The 22,301-nt window shown below is 39.3% G+C and overlaps 1 long non-coding RNA gene across 1 annotated transcript; it reads right to left on the bottom strand.

The window, feature by feature from the left end:
* Window positions 1-1,994: 1,994 nt before the first annotated feature.
* Window positions 1,995-22,038, bottom strand: LOC123363903. The gene is made up of 4 exons (XR_006576936.1): window positions 21,891-22,038; window positions 20,279-20,466; window positions 12,775-12,877; window positions 1,995-2,715 (listed from the first exon to the last, which is right to left on the bottom strand). It is a non-coding gene; the product is annotated as an uncharacterized LOC123363903 (long non-coding RNA).
* Window positions 22,039-22,301: the final 263 nt, after the last annotated feature.

Here is a 22,301-nt window from a genome sequence, read left to right as displayed (position 1 = left end):
CTATGACCACAAGATGTCTCAGAGCAAGTGCCACATTGGAATTACCTTTTAGGGAAATTTTTCTTCTTAATCCATGTTATTTAGTGGCTGTCTTATAGCCCAGATATATTTTCTATCCTGCCTAATATTGAAATGTTCTTATTGAGAGAAATACCTAATCTTTTTCTAAATCCTACCAGGTTCTCAGCTTCAGTGCTACTGTTTCTGGTGGTAAGAAGTTCCATAGGTCAATTAGTCATTGTGTTTAAAGAAAATTAATTTTAAATGTGGTGTCTTTCAATTGAATTGAATTACCCCTTGTTCTTGTATAATGTGGGAGAGGAGTTAAAATTGTTTACTATTTTACACATCTCTATCAATGTTCCCTCAGGGATTATTTCCCTTTTCAATGTCTCCTCAAGGGATTATTTTCCATGCCTCCCAGGTAAAAACAAAACACAGTAGATTCAAAAAATCCAAACCTATATGCACCAAGCAAAATGGGCAGTAGGCTGCTGATTTTCTAGACAGAAATGCCATCACAGATAAAAACTGCAAGCAACAATTATTATGTATCCAAAATAGAGATGCAGGTTTAGGGTCCAGCTTGTGGGTTTGGATATTTGGCTCAGTCAAACTGCCCTGAAAGGAGACACCTATTCACTGTTTTAATTATAGGTGCACCCCATTTGTCTAGAAACTGTACCATCTACCACTCAGAGTAGAGTTAAAATGACAGAGGTAAAAATATCTGTATCAAGAGTTTTCACCATTGCTAGCACCTAGCATTGTTGCCAGACAAACAGTGCAAAAATCCACAGACTACACCAGGACGACATGAAATGGATAACTGGAATCAACGTCAGACAGGAATCACTTGAGGTGGGCTGATGTAAATTCTAGAGCTGCCTGGACAGATATGCCTGTATTAAATAGAAAGGGAAAGAGCCATAGAAACAAATTTGTTCAAATCCAAACCAAAGCTGCATATACAGATTTAAAATTCTGAAAGGCAAGACAATTAATGGAAGTTCCACACTGTATAGCAGTATCAGGGACTCCACCATGGGAATTGGAGAGGAGAACTTTGGCCTACATGACAACATCCTAATAATGAACTCAGAAGCCTGAAAGAGTGAAAGCCCCTTCTTTTGTAGTTCTGACCCCAGATGGATCATTTAGGACATGCCATAATAAATCATGAGAACAATCTGGCCCAGATTTTTTCCCATCAATCTGTAAAAGGAGAGGACATGGACCTTCCCCCTTCCTTGCAGAAGGTGGACTTAGCCCTATCTCCCACTAGCACTAGGGGAGGAGGTGAAGACTCAGTCACCAGGAGGAGGAGTGGGAGACCTGGGTGGCTGCACATCTTTCCTCCATCTGGCCCTTCCAAATTTAATCAGAAAAGAGAAGAAAACCCCAGATTATGTTGCATTTTCCACATAGCCCTTCTCTTCAGAGATCCCTGGGGGCAATCCTTGGAAGGAGGCCCTGGAAGCACAATTCCAATGGAGCCATGCTGCCAGGGAGCCCAACAGCAAACACCAGGACCCAGAGGCACTCAGACACTTTCCTCCACGTCAAAGGACCTGGATTCCTCTAAAGAACAAAAGATCTGTCAGGTCTGGGAGCTCTCCCTATGGCCTTTTTCACCAGGGGAAATCCATTACCCAAAGAGGACTTTGGGGGCTGAAATCTTCTTTGTAAGGGGATACACAAAGACTTCATGTCCAAAGCTTAATTTCTGGGAGGGGGTATCAGAGCCTTTATTTGTTGATACTTACAGAACTTTATGAGGAAAAGGAATAAAGCTGAAGTTCAAACTCTGTAGCCTGCTGGCTGCTCATTGAATAAGCCTCATTTTCTTGTGCTCACAACAGCAAACATGTACTGTATGCACTAATGGACGACCCAAAGTTTAGCTCTCAATTACTTTTTCTTCTTCTATCACATTCAGGAAATGATAATCCTCCATGTAGTGATCTCAACAATTAGTATTTAAAGGTTCAGTAAATAGTTGTCTTTCTCCTGACCTCCTTCCATATAGGCTGTCTGGTTTAGAAACCACTCGGGACCATCCATCTGGCTAGTACAATCTCCCTTGCATGCTGATTCTAAGGGTCAGGCTACACCTTTTAGTTAATATTCAGATATTTCTAGTACTGTTACTTCAATCAAACAAATAAAGAACCAGAAAGGCCTAATTTTCAAATGGTACCTCACAAGGCATATTTTGTACAAAGAATATGACACTATTCTGTGGGGTGTGGATACAGGGGGTGCTTAGTGTCACAGAGTCAAAATGGGGACTGCAAGTTTCAAGGGGGTTGTAACTGGATTATGAAGACTTTTACCTCGAGCTCACTGGTGTGAATCCTGTAAAGGTCAATAGTTACCAAGGCCCCAATTCAGGAGTCCATCCCTATTCAGCATAACACTTAAAACCCATGATTAACTTAAGCATACACTGAAGTCCTATTGACTTCACAGGTAGAATCTGAAATTATTCCCTGAACTAGGGCCAGAAATTTCTCTTAAATTTCTTTAATCCTCTAATGGCTAGTTGGTGGTCTATGTGAAATTAGTTGGCGGCCTCGGTCCAATTCCCAAGGCACAGGTGGCCACATCACAAAACCACCATCAATACTGGTATCATTTAGAAGTCTCAGCCTATTGGATAATTAAATTAGCAAGAAGAATGTGCTGTGCTGTCATCTGACTCCCAGTTCAAACCTGAAGAGACAACAAAAGAGATTATGTCAAAAATTCAAAGACAAATTCTATGAATCTATAAATAAACACCTTTGTATGACAATAGGTGCTCTGCTAACATGGACTCAGGAAAAGATAGCCCCTAGCAGTTCAGACAAGTTTGAAGGGAGGCTGTAAACTAAGCACTGTTGATAATAATTCCTGTTCACCTATCTCACAGAGGTGTTTTTTAGAATTAATATTTTTAGAATTCTTTGAAAATACATTATGCCACATGTGCCTGATCCAAAGCCTATAGAAGTCAATGGGATCAGGCCTTCTAAGTTTTAAGTATTATTATTTCATTTTTATTAAGAGATAAGTGGGAGAAACTAGGAGTTTCTGAGACAGAAATTCTGGAAGAGTTAGTCAGAATTTAATACCATTAACCACTCCATTCCTGCACCCAGAAATGAATATGACAGTATCTCTGCACAATAAATGACTTCCCAAAGAGAAAGAATTGCTATTATTGCTCAATGTGGTTGATAAGATATAACAATTAAAAATAAATTTCTCCTTAGAAATAAACTTTACCACAGATAACAGAAATCTTGGAGTGGCTTGAATATTATTTTCCACTAAGATAACACAATCTTCCTCCAGCTAAAAACAAATGAGTTTAAGACACTTTAAATTTTTATACACCAGACACCAGGTTTTAAATTAAGAATGAACCAGTTATTTTGTGTAATTCAAAAAAGACCTTATATCACGTTAAGTTTTCAAATTTTTCACAGCTCCCATTTTGCCCAGCCTAAGACATATTGTACATTATCACTTCATCTATCATAGATTATTACAGATATAGTTGCACATGACTTCTAAGGAAAAGAAGCTCTATACTGCCAACAGTCTTTGAAAACTCGCTCCCTAAAGCTCAAGAAAGCTCAAGGAAATGAGCCAAAAAGAGTAGGAAAAATAAATGCACGTTAGAGAGAAAGAAACAAAGAGGGGAAACAGGTTTCAAGCACTCTGCTTTCTCCTTAATGAGATTAATCCATATGTTCGTTTCTGTGTTTTCTTTTGTTATTGGATTGCTTTTAAGCACTATGCATAAAGCTGCTATTATTTTCCTTTCTATTGTGTTGCAGACACTATTGCCTTGTTATTCTGCTGTTAAAGGAAATAGACTGTCCCAAGGTTGTGTGATTGCACTTCTTTATGCTCACTCTCTGCATGCTTCTCTCAGCAGCCAGACTTCAGTGCAAGGGTGCATTTGATAGAAGCAGTGGCTGAGAGACAAAATCTGCACCACCATAGACTTTCCACTGTCTTTTACTAATTAGAAAGCAGATCTGATAAAAAATTAAAGATCTTTTCTCTTTTGCTGTCCATGTACCATTCTTCCAGTTATGCTAAGGAGAGAGAATGCTACTTAATCTACTGAGGTACTTGCAACCAATTCATTCAGGTAGGTATACACACAAAATAAGCGCAAAGGGGTCTGTGGCTAGGTATAGTGACAACGTTATTATACCTTGCTCTTTATTGAACCAAGAGGAAAGCTCTTCGCAGCTAAACCAGATTGATAGCTGATGTATATATATTCCTAATTAATTGGAAACAATTTCAATATAAATATTAATTTATTTAGCAAAAGTAATGATTCTACATAAAGAAGTTTTCTGGGTATCTGATAGCACAACCTCTGTGTTCCCCCAGGTACACAATTCACAAAATCATCCCAAAAACAAGGTAATCGTTCCTCTGCTGCTGATGCATTGGGTTTGCATAATGAATGTCAAAAAAAGGTAACTTTTAAAAATGTTCAAGACTTTCAAAAGGGACGTAAGTTATTGATGTGATCAGAACAATAGCTGCTAATGGATGAAGATGTTTCACAGTTTTTATGCACCTGCTTATTCTTCTGTTAATTAAAATCTGTGATTGCCAGAGCATCTTTGCATAGCAGATATATGCAGCTTCAGAAGTAAGTGACACATTTTTAAACTGGGGGAAAAACACCTCTGTCAGTGCAATCCAATCCATAGAAAATTAGTTTATTTTTAAATTTCTAAATGAATATATTGCTTATAAAAAGTGCTACAAGAACAGTTGCTCTAATGATTGAAGTCCTCAATCTTGCAGTGGGGGTGAATTATGTGCAGTGTTTGTAATACACCTCTACCTCGATATAACGCTGTCCTTGGAAACCAAAAAATCTTACCGCGTTATAGGTGAAACCGTGTTATATTGAACTTGCTTTGATCCACCGGAGTGCGCAGCCCCGCCCCCACCCCGGAGCACTGCTTTACCACTGTATATCCAAAATCGTGTTATATCGGGTGGCATTATATCAAGGTAGCGGTGTACTAGAGTTGTCATATATGTCAGCTCTGAACTGGTGAGACTACTGGATGTGAAGGAGTAAAAAAGAGATGTCAATAACTGTGCCAGTTGAATCTTTGGCTTTTCACTGATGTCACCAGGAAGGATACCAGTGAATAGCCAGAATCATAGAAGTGTAGGGCTCAAAGGGATCTCAAGAAGCCATCAATTCCATCTCCTGTGCTAAGGCAGGACCAAGTAAACATAGACCATCTCTGACAGGTATTCGCCCAATCCATTCTTAAAAAAATCCACTGATGGGGATTCCACAACCTCCCTTGGAAACCTAGTCCAGAGCCTAACTATCCATATAGTTCGAAAGTTTTTTCTGATATCTAACCTAAATCTCTCTTCCTGCAAATTAAGCCCATTACTTCTTGGCCTATATTCAAAGGACATGGTGAACAATTTATCACAACCCTTTTTATTATATATATATTTGAAAATATATATTTGAGAACTGTTAATAGGTCCCCTCATCATCTCCTTTTCTCAGGACTAAACATGCCCAGTTTTTTCAACCTTTCTTCATAAGTCAGATTTTCAAAAGCTTTTATCATGTTTATTGCTCTCCTCTGGATTCTCTCCAATTTGTCCACATCTTTCCTAAAGTGTGGTGCCCAGAATTGCACATAGTACTCCAGCTGAGGCCTCATCAGCGCTGAATAAAGCAAGACAATTACCTCCTGCTTATATATGACACTCATATTAATACCCTTTATAAGATTAGCCTTCTTCACAACTTCATCCCATTGGTGAGTCATTTTCAATTTGAGATCCACCATAACCCCCAGATCTTTTACAGCAGTACTACCACCTAACCAGTTATTCCCCGTTTGTAGTTTGTGAATTTGATTTTTCCTTCCCTAGTGTAGTACTTTGCACTTGTCTTTACTGAATTTCATCTTGTTGAAATCAGACCAATTCCCCAATTTGTCAAGGTCAACTTAAATTCTAATCCTGTCCATCAAAGGGCCTGTGACCCCTACCAGTTTGGTGTCACTCACAAATTTTGCAAGCATACTTTCCACTCTGTTACCCAAGTCATTAATGAAAATATTGAATACCAGGCCCAGGACTGCCCCATATGGGACTCCACTAATTACATCTTCCCAGTTTTACAGTGAACCATTAATAACTATTCTTTGAGTATGGTTTTACAACCAGTTGTGCATCCACCTTATAGTAATTTCATTTAGACCACATATCTTTCATTTGCTTATGAGATAGTCATGTGGGACTGTGTCAAAAGCCTTAGTAAAACCAAGATATATTATGTCTACTTCTTCCCTCTTATTCACTAGGCCAGTAACCCTGTCAAAAAAAGAAATTAGATTAGTTTGGCATGATTTGTTTTTATCCTCTGGGTGCTTAAAAATTGATAATTTAATACTTTGTTCCAGTATCTCTCCAGGTGTTGAAGTTAGGCTGACTGGTCTATAATTCCCTGGGTCCTCTTTGTCCCCCTTTTTAAAGATAGGTACTAGGTTTACCCTTCTACAGTTCTCTGGTCCCTCACCTGTCTTCTATGAGTGTTAATGATTCCAGGATTTCTTCAGCTAGTTCCTTATGTATCCTAGGATGAATTTCATCAGACCCTACTGACTTGAATACATCCAACTTATCTAAATATTCTTTAACCTGTTTTTCCCTATTTTGGCTTGCATTCCTTCCCCCTTGTTGTTAATATTGATTGTGTTGAGCATATGGTCACCATTAACCATTTTAGTGAAGAATCATAGAAATGTAGGGCTACTGTGAAGTTACATAGCCACCTTCTCCTGAAGATAAAAGAATTTCCATACATTAATTAAATTAAGCCTCACAGTTACAGCTGGGCAGATAATATCATTGAAAAATTTATTGACAAATTTTACCATTTTTAATTATAACTTAATCAGTATTTTAAATTCCCCCACAATTTATGCAACTGGGCGAGTGATGTCTGAACATGTCTGATGACTGGTCTATTTGACACATTTTGCAATTTTATTATGAATGAAATATTTGCCAGCTAACTTTGTTCATTGTTTTCCCAGTTCTATTCACAATACCCATGTAGGGAAGATAACTGTTATTATCCTGCAATTTCGCAGATGGGGCACTGAGACACAGAGGAGTCAGCATGGCTTGTCCAAGGTCACACAGTGAGTTGTTAGCATAAGTCCCACTTAAAACTATAGGGTGTACAAGCCTTGTGGGAATGCTCCACATTTATGGTGGTGAGCCTGAACACAAAGTTCAGATCTGAGGTCAAATTTCCTAAAATTCAGTGGGAGAGTGTTCAGATCTAGGATTTTGATTCAGACCCATCTCTTTGTTTGGAAATGTATATATCAGTGCCCATGGTAAGTCATTGATAAACAAAAGAACTATGCAAACCTTTCAAGTTACAAAAGGCCCAACAACTGAATCCTCAGCTCCCAACAAGCCACAACAAGTCCCCGATCCTTTTTATTGAACTAAAATAAAAGACTGTTGACAGAGATGGGCAAACCAATGATGTGTGTCTTACATTGTTCCCTGAAACTTGCTGAGCTCTGGGTTTGGTGGACCATTGGTGGACATAGGTCGCAAAGGCACTCCACAGAGAAGACCATGTTGCTGACCATCTGCAAGAATGGACAGTGAGAACAACCCAAAGGAGTATATATATTGGATAAGGTAATTTTCACAGGTCATATGTTCCACCCAATACTCAGCAAATCTCAGCAGATTCAGCTAACTTTGCTTCAAGTTCTGGGGTTTGTTTGACTCCCCAGATTGAAAAGGTATGAACCCAACATGCATCAAAACTGGAAACAAGATTTGGGTGAAATGCTATAATTGAAACGACTGAGTTTTGTGCCGTTCTGGGTTGGATCTTGACACAAAGAAGAGTGAGAGAAGCTGAAGTACTACTCTCTGCTTGCATACTGATAGGACCAGACAATCTTAATTCTATTGATGTGCAGCCACTAACCAGGCAAAAGTCCTTTAGAAGTCATGGGGAGTTTTGCTTGAATAATGATGCAAAATCTTGCCCTACATCTTACAGAGTTGTCAATAAAGGAAAATGTAGGGCTAAATTGTGGCGTTGCCACAAGTCCTCTGTATGGGAAGTGGACAGCCATGTGGCCTTAGGAGCAGGCCAGGACACAGATCATGTTTCATAGAGTCAATCTGTCTCCTGCATTCCTAGTGCTCTGGTACGCATGTACTTGCCCTATACCTGGAGCACTATATGTGCACTGGCTAGCACATTGGGTATAACAGAGGAGGAATCAAGGATGCACCTATTCCTACCCACATGCATGAGGGAGACATAGCAGCCATGCATAGGCTGGTCTCCCTTCTGCACAGCTACCCACAGTATTGTTAGCAGGTGCAGAGGAGTAAGGGAGCCATTATATTCATTTTGTCTAGATGAGAAAACAAAAATGTTGAGATATGACCGGTCCTTGTAAAGATTATTGCTTGATCTCTGTCAGTCTCAGAAGTATGATATAGATTAAATGCCATAGATTGAATAAACATTTTAGAGACAAGATTTACAGTACAGCCATTTCTTTTTGGGAAAGGCTGAGTAAATTGGCCTAATCAGTCAAATTAAGGATCTGTTCCTCCGTAATGCTGAATCTCCTCTAATGCTACTGAATTTTTCTAAGGAAAAATTAATAAAAATGTCTTATCATGGATCAATAGTTGAAAGTGATGGACTTACAGTACTGAATTTAAATGAGCTTGTGAGAATAGGATCAAACATTCCCGTCTAGCCTTGGGATTTGCTTGATATTTTTTTCCTGTTATCTCTAGTGATTATTTTAAAGTATTACGTTTAAGTTCATTAACCTCCAAAATTATCTTTAAAGTGAAGGAGGAGAAAATGACATGTGCTGGGACGTATCAGAATGTAGCAGGCTGGTTTAGTTATGTGTCTGGAGATTGTCTTAGGTATCACTTAGGAGGAAAAAGGTGGGGGGGGAATTTTAAGACAAATCCAAGTCATTCTGGATTTGGGTGCTCTCCCGGTATTATGTTTTGTTACTATGAAATGGGATAGGAGATGTACTAAAGTTGCACTAAAATGAATGCAAGTGCTAGAAAAACAATACCAACTCTGTATCCAAGACTATTCCACATTGTCTACTGCAAGAGGCACCAAGAATGCTAACCTCTTTCACAAGTACAACTTAGGAAAAGCAGTGTGTTAAATCAGTTACTTTGTGTTTGCTACTCCTATAGTGCATTCTTTTAAGGGTGTGGGGGGGAAGACAGCTCAGAAGTAACAATCAAAATTCAGTTTGTGGAGAGCCCTCTGGGCCTTCTTGAGTACCCCTAGTATCTGCCCCTACACACATCACATCTCAGCCATTGATGTCTCATTGCAAAAGGAAGAACTGAGTTGACTAGTTCTTGAATTCAAGACTGTCTGAAAGGGAAACCAACTTTAAGTAGCAGAAGAGCTTATGGCTAGCACTAGCGATGAAAATTATTCAGATCTATATTGTGAAGACTTTCTGGGCAGCTGAATTAGTTTAGGCATGCTATATCCTCAGCTGGCGTAAATTGTATTGCTCCACTGACTTCAGTAGAGCTTTGTCAATTTACCCCAGCTGAGTGTCTAGCCCTTTATTTCCTGTTATCCTCATCAGTCCATTTTCCCCCCTATGATTAATATCAAGAAAACAGAAAAGGCAGGCACCCAGTACACATTGTAGACCAAAAAAAAAATACTCTCCCCTTTACTCTTGTTGAATATTCATCTTCCTTAATATTTCACTACCATACATACAGCCCCTTGCTGTATAATATTTTGCATGTGACAGCCCTGCTGCTTAAAGGTTTCCACTAAATGCATTAGTTTTAGAGCTGTGAGAAAAAAGTTTTATGATCAAAATAAAACTGAAATTGGGCAACATTTCACCCATTTAGAAGTTACTTACATTTTCTTACAAGCATTTTGCAAGCTCTTACACATCTTGCCCATCTGAAATAAGTATCTAAACAATGCTTGTATGTATTCTGGAATAAAGGCCTTATTAAAGATATTTCATGTGTCACATTTTATGCTAGCAAGGGTTTATTTGGTGCAATATACTTGGTTGCATTGTGGCAGATTCAGGAAATTCATATCTCGCCTTGCATACTCAGGATATATACTATATAATAATGATATCTATATGACACATTCCAAAGCCATATAAGTTGCATTTATCATGCACCTCACGTGCACTCTGCGCACTTATCCAGGTTTAGTCAGACTATATCGAACATTCTTAAATTCTGAGAAGCTTTGAATAGTCACTAGCCCTTTTTGTAACCCCAACCTTCTAGAGAAATATTTCTCGTTTTTATTCTAAATGTGTAACATTGCACTAAATTAGCACAGGGATCAAGAGAGAAAATATCCACTGTGACAAGTATAAGGATGGTATCGCCTGATACAGGAGGGGAAGAAATGGCAGTTTTATAGCACTGGAAAGGGGAGATCTAAGCTTCCCAATGGGACACTATTATTTGCTTCAAACCCTGGTAGGTCCAGAGAATATGATATTAAATGATAGTACTATTCTGAAAAGTGACAGATCAGCCATCAGAGAGAGGGGGGAAGATCCAGGCCTGCTGCTCTTCCTGAAAAAAGGAGAAAAAGAAAAGGATTCATAAAGACTCAGAAAGATAACCAGGAAGGAGGACCACATTGCTTTAGTATTGATAATGTCCCAGGAATTCAGTCATAGGCAATGGTACCAGATCCAAATACAGATTATGTACAGAGTAAGTGACATAAGTTCCATTTAGAATTCAAATCTATTGTACTTTGTGGCACTCAAATTAATTTAGTTCTTTATTTCTTAGACAGTATTTTCTCCCTCCTGGCTAACAATGGAATATAATAATCCAATCAGCAGCATACCTTCTCTTTGGAATAAATATCTAGTATAATATGTTGATCTTGACTGAAAAAATTAAAATATAGTCCCTGAACTATTTTTTCCACCAGCTACTCTGTGTTTATTCAAGAGCAAATCTGGTCACAGTAGACACCATTTAAAACATTTTTAACCAATGGTAACAGAAAAAAAGCATCTCTGAGAAACGACAGGGAAGCTACGAATGGTCGGTCAGGGGTAGTGTCAATGATTAAAACCCCAGACAAACACAGACACAGTGCAGCTAGACATCAAGAACATGGCTTTCAATGTCACAAGCTGCCCTTAAAGGAAACATGCTCAATGTATTCAAGAGCTGTGGGAATGAAAAGTAGCATGGACATCAGATTTTCTGAACTGCACATTAGAAGTGTCAGCATTTCTACCCCTCCACTGGATTTTTCAAATGGGTTTTACTCTGTCCTGACTAGAATAATAATAATAATAAAGACACTGTGCATCCCAACAGCCATCAGCAAATGGGTGAAAAGAGATTCCAACATCAGCAATATGAAGAGAAATCTAATGTTTTTTCCATATTAAATTTGGTAGGAGTGAGGTGCATTTTTCAATCTTCATTTTATTTCTCTTCTCTGAGTCAGATGCGGATACCCTTACTCACCTTGAACAATACCTTACTCCTCAAAACATCTCACTTATTTCAATAGGAGTATCCCAGTAAAGTACAACTCAATGAAAGTAATCTGTAATTTGGTCCACTGTGGTCAAATAAATGGCAACATATTACATTAAGAGATCATTTTTTTAAGTTGTACCAAACAATGTACGTCTATCTGAGATAACTAGCACACTGAATATTTTCAATCGGTATTTTTTTCAGAACACAGACCTAGTACTTTCCCAAACTGCAGAGGAAAAGTGGGTATTGCTTTGGAATGATAACAGTGGTGGGGAGGGTTATGGAAAGCAGGGAATGGCCATCTAGCTAAGCAGAGAATTAACAGCATAGTTAGAAGCATAAATCTTACCCCAGAACCAAACTATGTATTTCCCCTCAGAAGGTGATATTCTGACCCCATGACTCATGCTGGGTTGTCCTGTACACAAGGTGTACTCTCAGTAAAGTCAGTCTGGACTGCTAACCGAATAAGATACCACTCAACATAGGGAAGGCCCAGAAGGAATTATGAATTATTAAAAAGCATCTTGTTTGTAATGCTTTACACTTTATTTCCCGGAAAACAAACTACTGAGGGACGTATTTTTGTTTTTAAAGTGTCTTTTGCATTCGGGTGTTACAGTTAAAAAGTAACCTACAAAAACTGACAACTAGTTGTAAAAAAGGATAGAACAGAAAGGGATAGGCAGTAGGGAAGGCAGCAGTACAAATGAAATTCGATATAACACGAAATGGAACAGTGCACATGAGCCAGATTTAGTTAGCCTTATTCATATTGAGCTGACTTACTCCACAAACAGTGCCACTGAAATCAACCAGATTAGCTGCAGAAAGTGCTACTCATGATGAGTCAAGGTGTCAGAATCTGGACCCAAAGCATTCCTTATAGAAGCCCCTTATCCATATGGCCTAGATTGTAACTTTACAATCTGTCCTGAGTGAGGGTCTCATAGTCCATATTCCCTCCCTTTTCTTTCACCTCCCCTCTCCCCAAAACAACCTGGTTCCCTCATTTTCCAGGAAAAAGTTGTCTGTTGTTCCTCTAAACCAGTAGAAAATTAGTTCCACCCTCTGTGCTGACTCAGTTTGCTGGTTGGTGATTTTTTGGGAGTAGATTTCCACTCGTTTCCTGCCTTTGACCACATGCTACCTGCTCACCTGCATGAGTAAGAATAGCAGGCCAATGGGAGTTGCTCTTCTCTGTGTGCTGAGACCAGCGTTGTGATGCTGCTGCACAGTGTCATAAGGGCAGGACACAATCCTGTAAGCAGAACATAAATAACTGTTGGATAAAAAGGCCCAGATTCAATATATAACTTCAGGCTAGTTAATATACCGGATGCCTTTCTAAAAAACATGCTATAGCTCAAAAACAATTTATGGTCTTGATGCAGAAATTACTGGGTAAGGTTCTATGCCCTCTGCTATACAGGAGGTCAGACTAGATGGTCATAATGGTCCCTTCTGGCCTTAATACAGATGAATATGAAAGGTTTGTCATACCTAGCTAGATAAATCTTAACAGTCATCATATATTACGGAGGCACTGAGCATGGCTCAATAGTTAAGGTGCATATGTGATGTGAAAAGGCATTTCTACCCTGGTAATAACAAAGAATGTAGACAGAGGGTTAGTTTTTTAATTATTTCAGAGCAGCAAGTATCAGAATTCCATGTTTCACAAATGATCATTAATATTTGTGAGAAATTATAGGGATTAGCAAAAACAAATGTTGAGATCTTAAGTTAAATAATCATTTGTTCCCAGCATCATTTAAAATAAGTATTCATATGCTCCTTATTTTCTTCTTGGTTACAAAGGCAATTCTTTGTTTGAACAAGGAGGAAAATGGATCTGTCAGAAGTTGTTTATGCACTGAAAAGGAGGATTCCAACAAGAGGAGGCACATTAGTAGGCAAGGTTGTATTGTGCAAGTCCAAAACTTCTTCCTCAATATGGGGGATGTCCAATACATGAATCTATTGGCATTGTGTTTGGTACAGTACTGCCAAGTCCAAACTCTCAAAAATCATGAGTCAGGACACACACACCCTGCCAAATCATGAGATTGGCTTTAAAGTAATGAGATTTAAATATATGTAAATATATCTCTTATTTGCCGTCTAGTTTGTGAGCCTTTCAAGGTCACTTTTTCAAGCTTATCTCTGCAACCATAAGGGCTAGAACCTTTTTTTTTTAATTAAAAGCTGAGATTCATACATAATCACATGATTCCAAGAGCTTGTGCTTTAAGGAAAACACCAAATCCTGTGAGACTTGCAATACAAGTCCAAGAATTGGCCACCCTCCTGGTGTGTAACTGGGTACCACAAGTCTATTAGTTTGATCTCAGTGGCCCCTCATTGCAGGCTTACGCTTTACTCTCTGTACTGAGGTCAGTATGAGCTATGCAGCCTTAGAGAAAACTCCAAGAGGTATTTCTGCCTCAAGGAAACAGAGGACCTAATTTTCTGTTAATATAAAGTGGCTACATTGACCCAGAATGTCTCCTGGAACTCTCCAGCATGCAGCGGAGGGGCGGGGGGATGGGGTTGGGTGAAGAGAATGCCAATAGCTATATTCCCTCAAACATATTCCTCCTCTGTGTCCAGCTAGAGCTGCTGGCCATGACCTCACCTACTGCTTGCTGCATCCCTACCTCCAATGGGTTTCTTTGCAGCTCAGGAGATGCAGAGAGGGGCCATTCCCTTGTAAGCTAAGGAGCACCAGGACTGCAGGAGTACCCAGCTGCCATGTCGGGGCATAGAAGAGGTGGGACTCTTCACACTCTCCTCACCCTTGCATACTGACTCCAGTGAGAGATCCCATTGACTGAGAACAGTGTGATTTACCATGCTGTGTGTTACCTGGCTGTGTAGCTTGGGAAGTATGTGGTTGATGGAACATTTTACATTCCAGATATGTGCTGCAACTGGAGACTTATTGAACATTACCACTAGCTTACATATATGAGCCAGGTCCTGCTCCCATTCAAGTCAACAGGAGTTCTGCCATCAAATTCCATGGGAGCATGACTGTGCTCGCAAATACTAGGAACATGGGAAAATAAACAGGGGAGCTCTGCCTAGAAAACTCTGCTCAATTTTATCACCAAACTTACATATATTTGCATGCCACTCAACATGTCCTTGTATATACAAGATTCCACCTTGGAAAACCTATTCCTATATGTTCCTTTTCCTTTTCTGTTTATTCTGTAGGTCAAAGTCTATTCTAACTTATTATCATCCACATTAAAGGAAGTTTCACAAGGTATATATCAGGGCACAATTTGTCCCAATACTTTTTATTCGCTGTTTATTGTATTCAGTGCACAACCATGCTTAATACCTTACTTGAGACATGGTGGGCCTTCTAGCTTTGGGATGTGTGGGACTGTGAATCTATGAGTCCTGTTCATCCCCTTCCTTGATGGGCCATGGGGAGAATGGGATTGCCTACACTGCTTTCAACATGCTCATAAATATTAGCTGCTCTGCATTAAGATAATTACTATAATCAAATCTCGTGTTTCAGGACTTCAGCTGTTCATCTGCAGGGGTCAGGAAGGAATTTTTTCACTGATGAAAAATTGGCTAGATGTATTCTGTTTTGGGTTTTTTTTCCCCTTGCCTTCCTCTGATTCATCAAAGATTGGCCACAGCTGGGGATGGAATATGGAATGGGATAGACTAATGCTCTGAGGTGGTACAGAAAATCCTCTTTCTGGAAGCCTGGCTGGTGTGCCTTGCTCACAGGCTTGTGGGTCATACCGACTGCCAGATTTGGGGCTGGAAAGGAATTTTACCCCACATCCAATTGGCTGGGATCCAGGAGACAGGGGAAGGTTCCTTTCCTTTGCAGCATGGGTACAGTTCACCTGCTAGGATCATCTGGGAGTATCTCACCTAACCAATTCACTGCCATTGCAGGGGCCTCGGTCTCTCTCTCATTCACTGCCTTTGGCACATAACTTAGTCTTCTGAGGACTGAAATGCTTTGGTCTAACTAGTCTTTGAGTTTAATATAGGTATTTCTAGATGAAAATGAATGCCCTGAGATAAATATCAGGTCAGATTAGATAATCTAATGTTCTCTTTTGGCCTTAGCCTCTATGAAACTCTGATCACCTAGTACCTTCCATACTTACATCATAGATACATTGAAAACATTATTCCCGTTGCTTTGTGAATATAAATACAATGTAAGTTTTTGGAGCTCTCTACATAATATAAAGTGAAATTTCTGTAATACTCTTTCAATTAACTCCCTTGAATCATGTATCACAATGTACTTTTTCTGTTAACATTTAAAATATTCAAAGAACAACAACTTAAGCATATTAAAGAGTTTAATTTATAACAATCACTTGAAAGAGATTCTATCTGCACAAAAGACACCAGCTTCTAGCCCTTTTTTAATTATTATAATTGAACTTAACCTTTCCCTTCCCTTGAGTGGCCTCTTTACATTTATGGTGCCCGACCTACTTCTTAGCTGTTTCCCTAATGGTAACAAAATACCCTCCAGAATTTCCCAAATGATGAAAAACCAATGTTGATAATGTTTAATAAATAAACTTGGTTAAAACAGTCTAAATCAATGGATCGGAAGCCCCAGCAGTCCTCTTTTTCTTCCCAAAGCTGATTTGCATATTGGGTCATGGAACAGTTTCCAGGATATTTAACTGGAGACTTCACTGAAAGATCCTTAATAATGTGTTCCTACACCACTTCATGTAGCATGCTACCAAAAAAGCTCCAGTCTTGCGGTCCTTGAACAGCCAAGTCACCTTTTGAAGTCAGTAAACATTTTGGGTGTGTAAGAAACATGCATTCAGGTCCTAAATGTATTCCTTACTGGGAGCCAGATTCTGATACTCTTACTCAATGTCGTATAGCACCTTACTAAATAAAGAATTCCAATGACCTCAATAGAACTATACATACTACTACTAAATCAGAATCTGGCCCTTGAAGATTAATAAGGCTGCCTCTAATGGAACATGTAAATCTACACACAGAAAAAGATTATGTGGCCATGTGGCATGAAGGTTTTGTCAATAATAACAAAATAATAAATAATAATAATAGGAGATATACCTATCTCCTAGATCTGGAAGGGACCTTGAAAGGTCATCGAGTCCAGCCCCCTGCCTTCACTAGCAGGACCAAGTACTGATTTTTGCCCCAGATTCCTAAGTGGCCCCCTCAAGGATTAAACTCACAACCATGGGTTTAGCAGGCCAATGTTCAAACCACTGGCATGGCTGCATTACTCACAAGGGGCAAAGCCACAAGGGCTTTGTACACAGACCATCTCAAATTAATTCCAATAACACTTTTATAGCACATCACCTAACGTGCACTATGTATGTGCCACATGTAGTACAGGAAAACTACTGAAGCAATACATTATAGTGATTTGGATATTGCCTATATGTTATGTTACTTATACATTAGTGTAAGTTTAAAGCCAGCCTCCCTGAGAGCTATGTTTTCAATTGCCAAGGGGTAAGAAAACCATGAGTAATAAATATTAGAAATCACTATAAACACTTTAAAATACTATTTTTATAGTAATAACTGACTTCAACTGAAGTGGAGTTAGGCAGAGATGGTTGAAAATCCTAGAGTTAGGCAAAGATGAGTATTGTTAATTCCACCCTTACAATCTAAGATGCCAAAACCTACTTAAACTAAAAGAGGTTATTGGAAATCCAGGAATCTCCACTTATAAAGAAACTATTCTAGCCCTGATGTTTCATAAGTTATTTGGCATTAAGTCTAATTCAATTTTAAGACTTAGGCCCAATTTTGGTGGGAACTTCCATATTTGGGGAAATGAAAGAAAAGAGGTTGTGACTGGAGATTTTTTTTTTAATGACAGTTCATTAAAACTGTTTGAAGGGCTGTGGTGTTAGAAATAGTACTGGTAGAAATGAATCTATAGGAAACTGAGCAGGGAAAATACTACATTTTTTTCAACAAAATGGTATTTCAAACTTCCTTTGAAATTTTAAACTAATTTATTTCAGCTGGGATCATACCATTTTTCATGTTTGCTTAACGCAAATATTCTGGCAAATGAATTTCCTCACAGTAATATTCACTGAAACAGTACATTGTGAATGTGAATTTAATATTTTATTTATAAATTTCAATGTCAACATGCTCACTTAAAAGAAGTTTAAGTTCTAAGTTTCTTTGTGACTCTAACCCCTACATTCCATTCATTTCAATGTAAGTGCCTAAATACCTTGGAGGATCTGGTTTAAAAGCAAGGAAAAGGTGGTCTTTGAGACTTCTTAAAGCTGCTGTTTCTATCCCTGGGGATTTATCAGACCTTAACCCTTTCACTGGTCCAAGACAAAATATCAGAATATTGTCACTTGCAACACAAAGCCACATGAAACATGGCAGTTTCAGGTTTCACGTTGTAGATCAGGAATTGACTTCACGCCCAGATTTCAAAGCAAAACTTGGGGAATGTGACCCCATATATGCCAAAGCAAACAAAAATACTCACATATACCGCTGTGAAATGAAGCTCCAGAAGTAGTGGCTATATTGTGAATTTGCCTCATTTCCAGCAATCAATAGCCAGCCACATATATAGTTGTACAAATACAAATCACAAGTGTTGACTAAATAAGCTATAATTTACCTCTGTTTCAACGATTTACCCCCATCCTATCTTTCCCATATGTCCTGAAAATATTAAGGCCCCTTTGCACTACCTGAAGAAGCACCATATCTTACATCACTGCACACTAGTCACCAACAGCTTTCATATTTTTTTCTCCACATTGCTTGATTGGGGCTGTTGTGTCCAGACCCGTAACTGCTAGGCAACATTTCAGCTCTCCAATGAGGCAGGTACAAAGACCAGGTATTCCAAAGCTCCAGCTCCAGCCACAGATTAGAGTGATGTGGGCTACTTTATGAATAGCTTGAGCTCAGCCACTGTGTGTCATGACACAATTCCAATAGAATCAGGCAATGCCTGAGCACCAGGTAATCCTATCTGATTGTATTCGTCTCTAAATAAGTTTGATGACTTCTTGACATCAGGCTCTCTTGTTCACCATATTAAATAGCACCATGCCTGACAAGATCCAGAAGGAGGTCATGGTATGTTTATGGATTTTTTTTTAAAATATGCAGCATATTTAAAATGTATCGATGCATAGGAAAATATGTATTTTCATATTCTGAAGGATAGATTTTTAATAACTTAATTACAACTTCACAAAAGAAAGAATCATTACTCGATACACATTCGGAATCCTTCCATATCAAATATGTGTCTCTGAAATTGCCCTGTACATGTATATTAATGATACCGTCAGATGTTTAAAAGACATGCTTTGAATAATACATACAATTTAAATTAACTTCCATTCTTACTGATCACAGTGAAAAGTGAAGGCAATCAAATTTTAAGTCAGGTTGCCTCACAATTACCATCATTAATATAGTATTGTTATTTATTATTAATATAAAATACAGTGATCAGAGTATATTTTCTAATCTCAGGCAATCTACTCAGGCATTAATCCTTAAATGTCACAAGCACTGCAGAACAGTTTAAGGCTCAGAGACTGAAGAGAAAAGTCCTGGATCTGAAAACTGAGAAAAGCTTTGCAGAGAATTTATAAAACCAAAGACCTCTTTCTCCTCCTTTTTGGCATTGCATCTTTCTGAAGATGTGACTGTCAAGCTGTCCTGTAGTGGCTTAAAAGCATGAGTACCAGCCTCAGGGCAGACTGTTCAGAGGCAAGACACAAACCCCAATTTTTTTGTGAGTTTTATATTTAGATTTCACCAACCAAGTATCAAGTGTAAACTCCTCAGACACTCTAACAGCCTAACCATGGAGTCACTGACAGTAACCTTGGTGCTCCAATCTATCTTGTCACCTAGAGAAGCTTGCCTTTATGATAGATGGTCCCTTAACACCAAAAAAAAAAAATCACAGAAATATTCGGTTACTCCTAGTCCCAAAGGACCAGTCACTTATCCCAAGTCAATTGCATCTTAAATCTCACACCAAAGACAACACTGGCAGCCAGTCCTATAATAAACTATTTAAAGATTTAACTAGAAAAAGGAAATAAGAGAGTTATTTACAAGGCTAAAGCAGATACAAATACACACAGATAATATAATAAAATTTGTAATATATAATACAGAGGTTGGCAACCTTTCAGAAGTGGTGTGCCGAGTCTTCATTTATTCACTCTCATTTAAGGTTTCACGTGCCAGTAATACATTCTAACATTTTTAGAAGGTCTCTTTCTATAAGTCTATAATATGTAACTAAACTATTGTTGTAGGTAAAGTAAATAAGGTTTTTAAAAGGTTTAAGAAGCTTCATTTAAAATTAAATTAAAATGCAGAGCCCCCCAGACCGGTGGCCACTGAAAATCAGCTGTGCCATAGGTTGCCTACCCCTAATATAATATAATAAATATGATATAATATAATATAATATAATATAATAAGCAAGCTCTATATGTCCCTTAGGTCTAACCAAAGCTAAACACTGGGGCTCTCTTGCTTATGGCTAGAAAACCTTGCCCTCAAGAGTCCAATCAGCATAGAGATACAGTTTCTTTCTGTTGGGGTGTTTATTCCATTCCCCTTTTGTGCTTCTCACCTGATGAGAGGAATTCACTTGCAAGATTCATCTCCAGAAGAGAGGGAAGAGCAAATCAGTGAAGTCTTTTGTCCACTTTAAGATTCCACAATAGTTTGTCTGGTATTGATGGGCCTTCTTTATTGGGCAGGATGTAAAACCTTCTGCTGGAAGCCACCATTTCACACAAGTTAATGTCTTTCTCCTGTCTAGAAATTTAAACAGTTGCAGAGGATTACAATACAAATGCTTATAACATGGGATACAGATATGATAAGTCAGATTAATGCATGCAGCAATATACAAGCATTTAATAAAGTCTAAACACATTTGTATAACTCTAATACCTATTTTAACCATACTAACACACAGGTGATCCAGATTGGTTCTAGCAATGGATCTGTCAGTGTCCAGTTGAGACCCAGGGGCCTTGGCATGAGCTGGCACCTGGTCTGCGAGCATCACAGAGAGATCCTAGGCTGCAGCAATCAAGTATGAATAGGAACAAGGTAATGGCTAGGTTCCAAGGTTATTTTCACAGCTCCTAACTTCAGGAACTCTGGTGTCCGTGCCTTGTCATGGCGGGACAGATTGTGTGCTCTAATGATCCCCAGAATCTGTGTCGGCGAGGGCTTTTTGCTCCTGGTAGGTTCAACCACGTTAGATTGGTCTGTGGGGGAGGGGCCAGACAAAGCAGACACCCTGGTCCTCCAGGTTGGGGGTTAGGCACAGGGCTAACAATCCTATCCCGTAAAAAAACAAAATATGTTACGGAAACAGCGATGGAGAAATCGACCATTACTGTATGTGATGGCCTTCAGGAGTCAATGACCCATATGACTGCCAGTAGTGAAAGCCAAAAGGAAGCCACTGGCATTAAGACTGAAGTGCTCAACACCATGACAAAAACCAAACTTGTTTTTTGGAATGTACGTCCAATGTACAAAACAGGGAAGCTAGTCAGGTCACAGCAGAGATGAGACCCTACAGCTTACACATCCTGGGTGTCACAAGAGGAGATGGACGGGATCAGGAAGATTAACAACAGCCTCTGGAGAAACTTTGCTCTATTCTGGATGGGATGATGGACAACACTATGAGGGTGTTGCCATCCTTTTGAAGAAGGGAGTGGCGCATTCCCTGTGTGATGCAGGAGGGCCAGGGAGCAGTGGTAGAGTGCTAGAGGGGAAATATATAAATCCAAGGCTAATTAAGGCATGGTTCCCTGGAGACTAGAGAGGGTGGCTACAGATTAATTGGAGCACCTGCAGTCAATTAAGGCCCTGTCAGGAACCTAATAAAACCCCCTGCTTCAGGCAGTCAGAGAGAAGGAGGAAGGAGAGAGGACTGGAGCTTGGAGGTGTGCAGTGAGACTTGAAAGATCAGAGAACCGAAGTAAGGGAGACCCTGCCCCAGCAGGGGAGGGAGACTCCCTCCCCCAGCATCTAAAGACCAAAGATACCCCACCCAAGGGGGAAGATGGGGTGAGGGCTCAGAGTGAGGAGCAAACCCAGACCCCTCCCCGGCTTCCCTCCTTTACCATCTTCCTGGGCCACTAGCAGGGCCCTTGGGGCCCCAAGAGCAGGGGAAGGGGTGGCATCTTAGCCCCTGACAAGAAAAGCGCAGGACCCACCATACTAACATCGGCCATCTTGTCACACCTGCTTGAATGGAAATCCAAAGTAGCAGACTTATGAGAGCAAGACTGAAAGGGAAACATAATAATATCACCCTGATTCAGTGCTGTGCTCTGACAAATGACAGTGATGAAGTCATAAAGGACAAATTCTACCTTACATTACAGGCAGAGTTAGAGGGAGTACCACGCCATGACCTAACTATCGTCATGGGAGACCTGAATGCCAAGGTTGGTAAGGACAACAACAACAGAGCAATGGGAAGACACGGGTGTGGCACAATCAATGAAAACTGAGAAAGTCTTGTTAATTTCTGTAATATGAATGACCTAGTCATTGGCAGAACCCTATTTGAACATCATGAAATTCACAAACTGACATGGTGCTCTCCAAAAGCAGAGATAAGA

This window comes from Mauremys mutica, chromosome 2, assembly GCF_020497125.1.
Source record: "Mauremys mutica isolate MM-2020 ecotype Southern chromosome 2, ASM2049712v1, whole genome shotgun sequence".
Lineage (NCBI taxonomy): Eukaryota > Metazoa > Chordata > Testudines > Geoemydidae > Mauremys > Mauremys mutica.
Note: the sequence above shows the minus strand (reverse complement) of the source record. Positions and strands in the feature narration are given on the sequence as shown.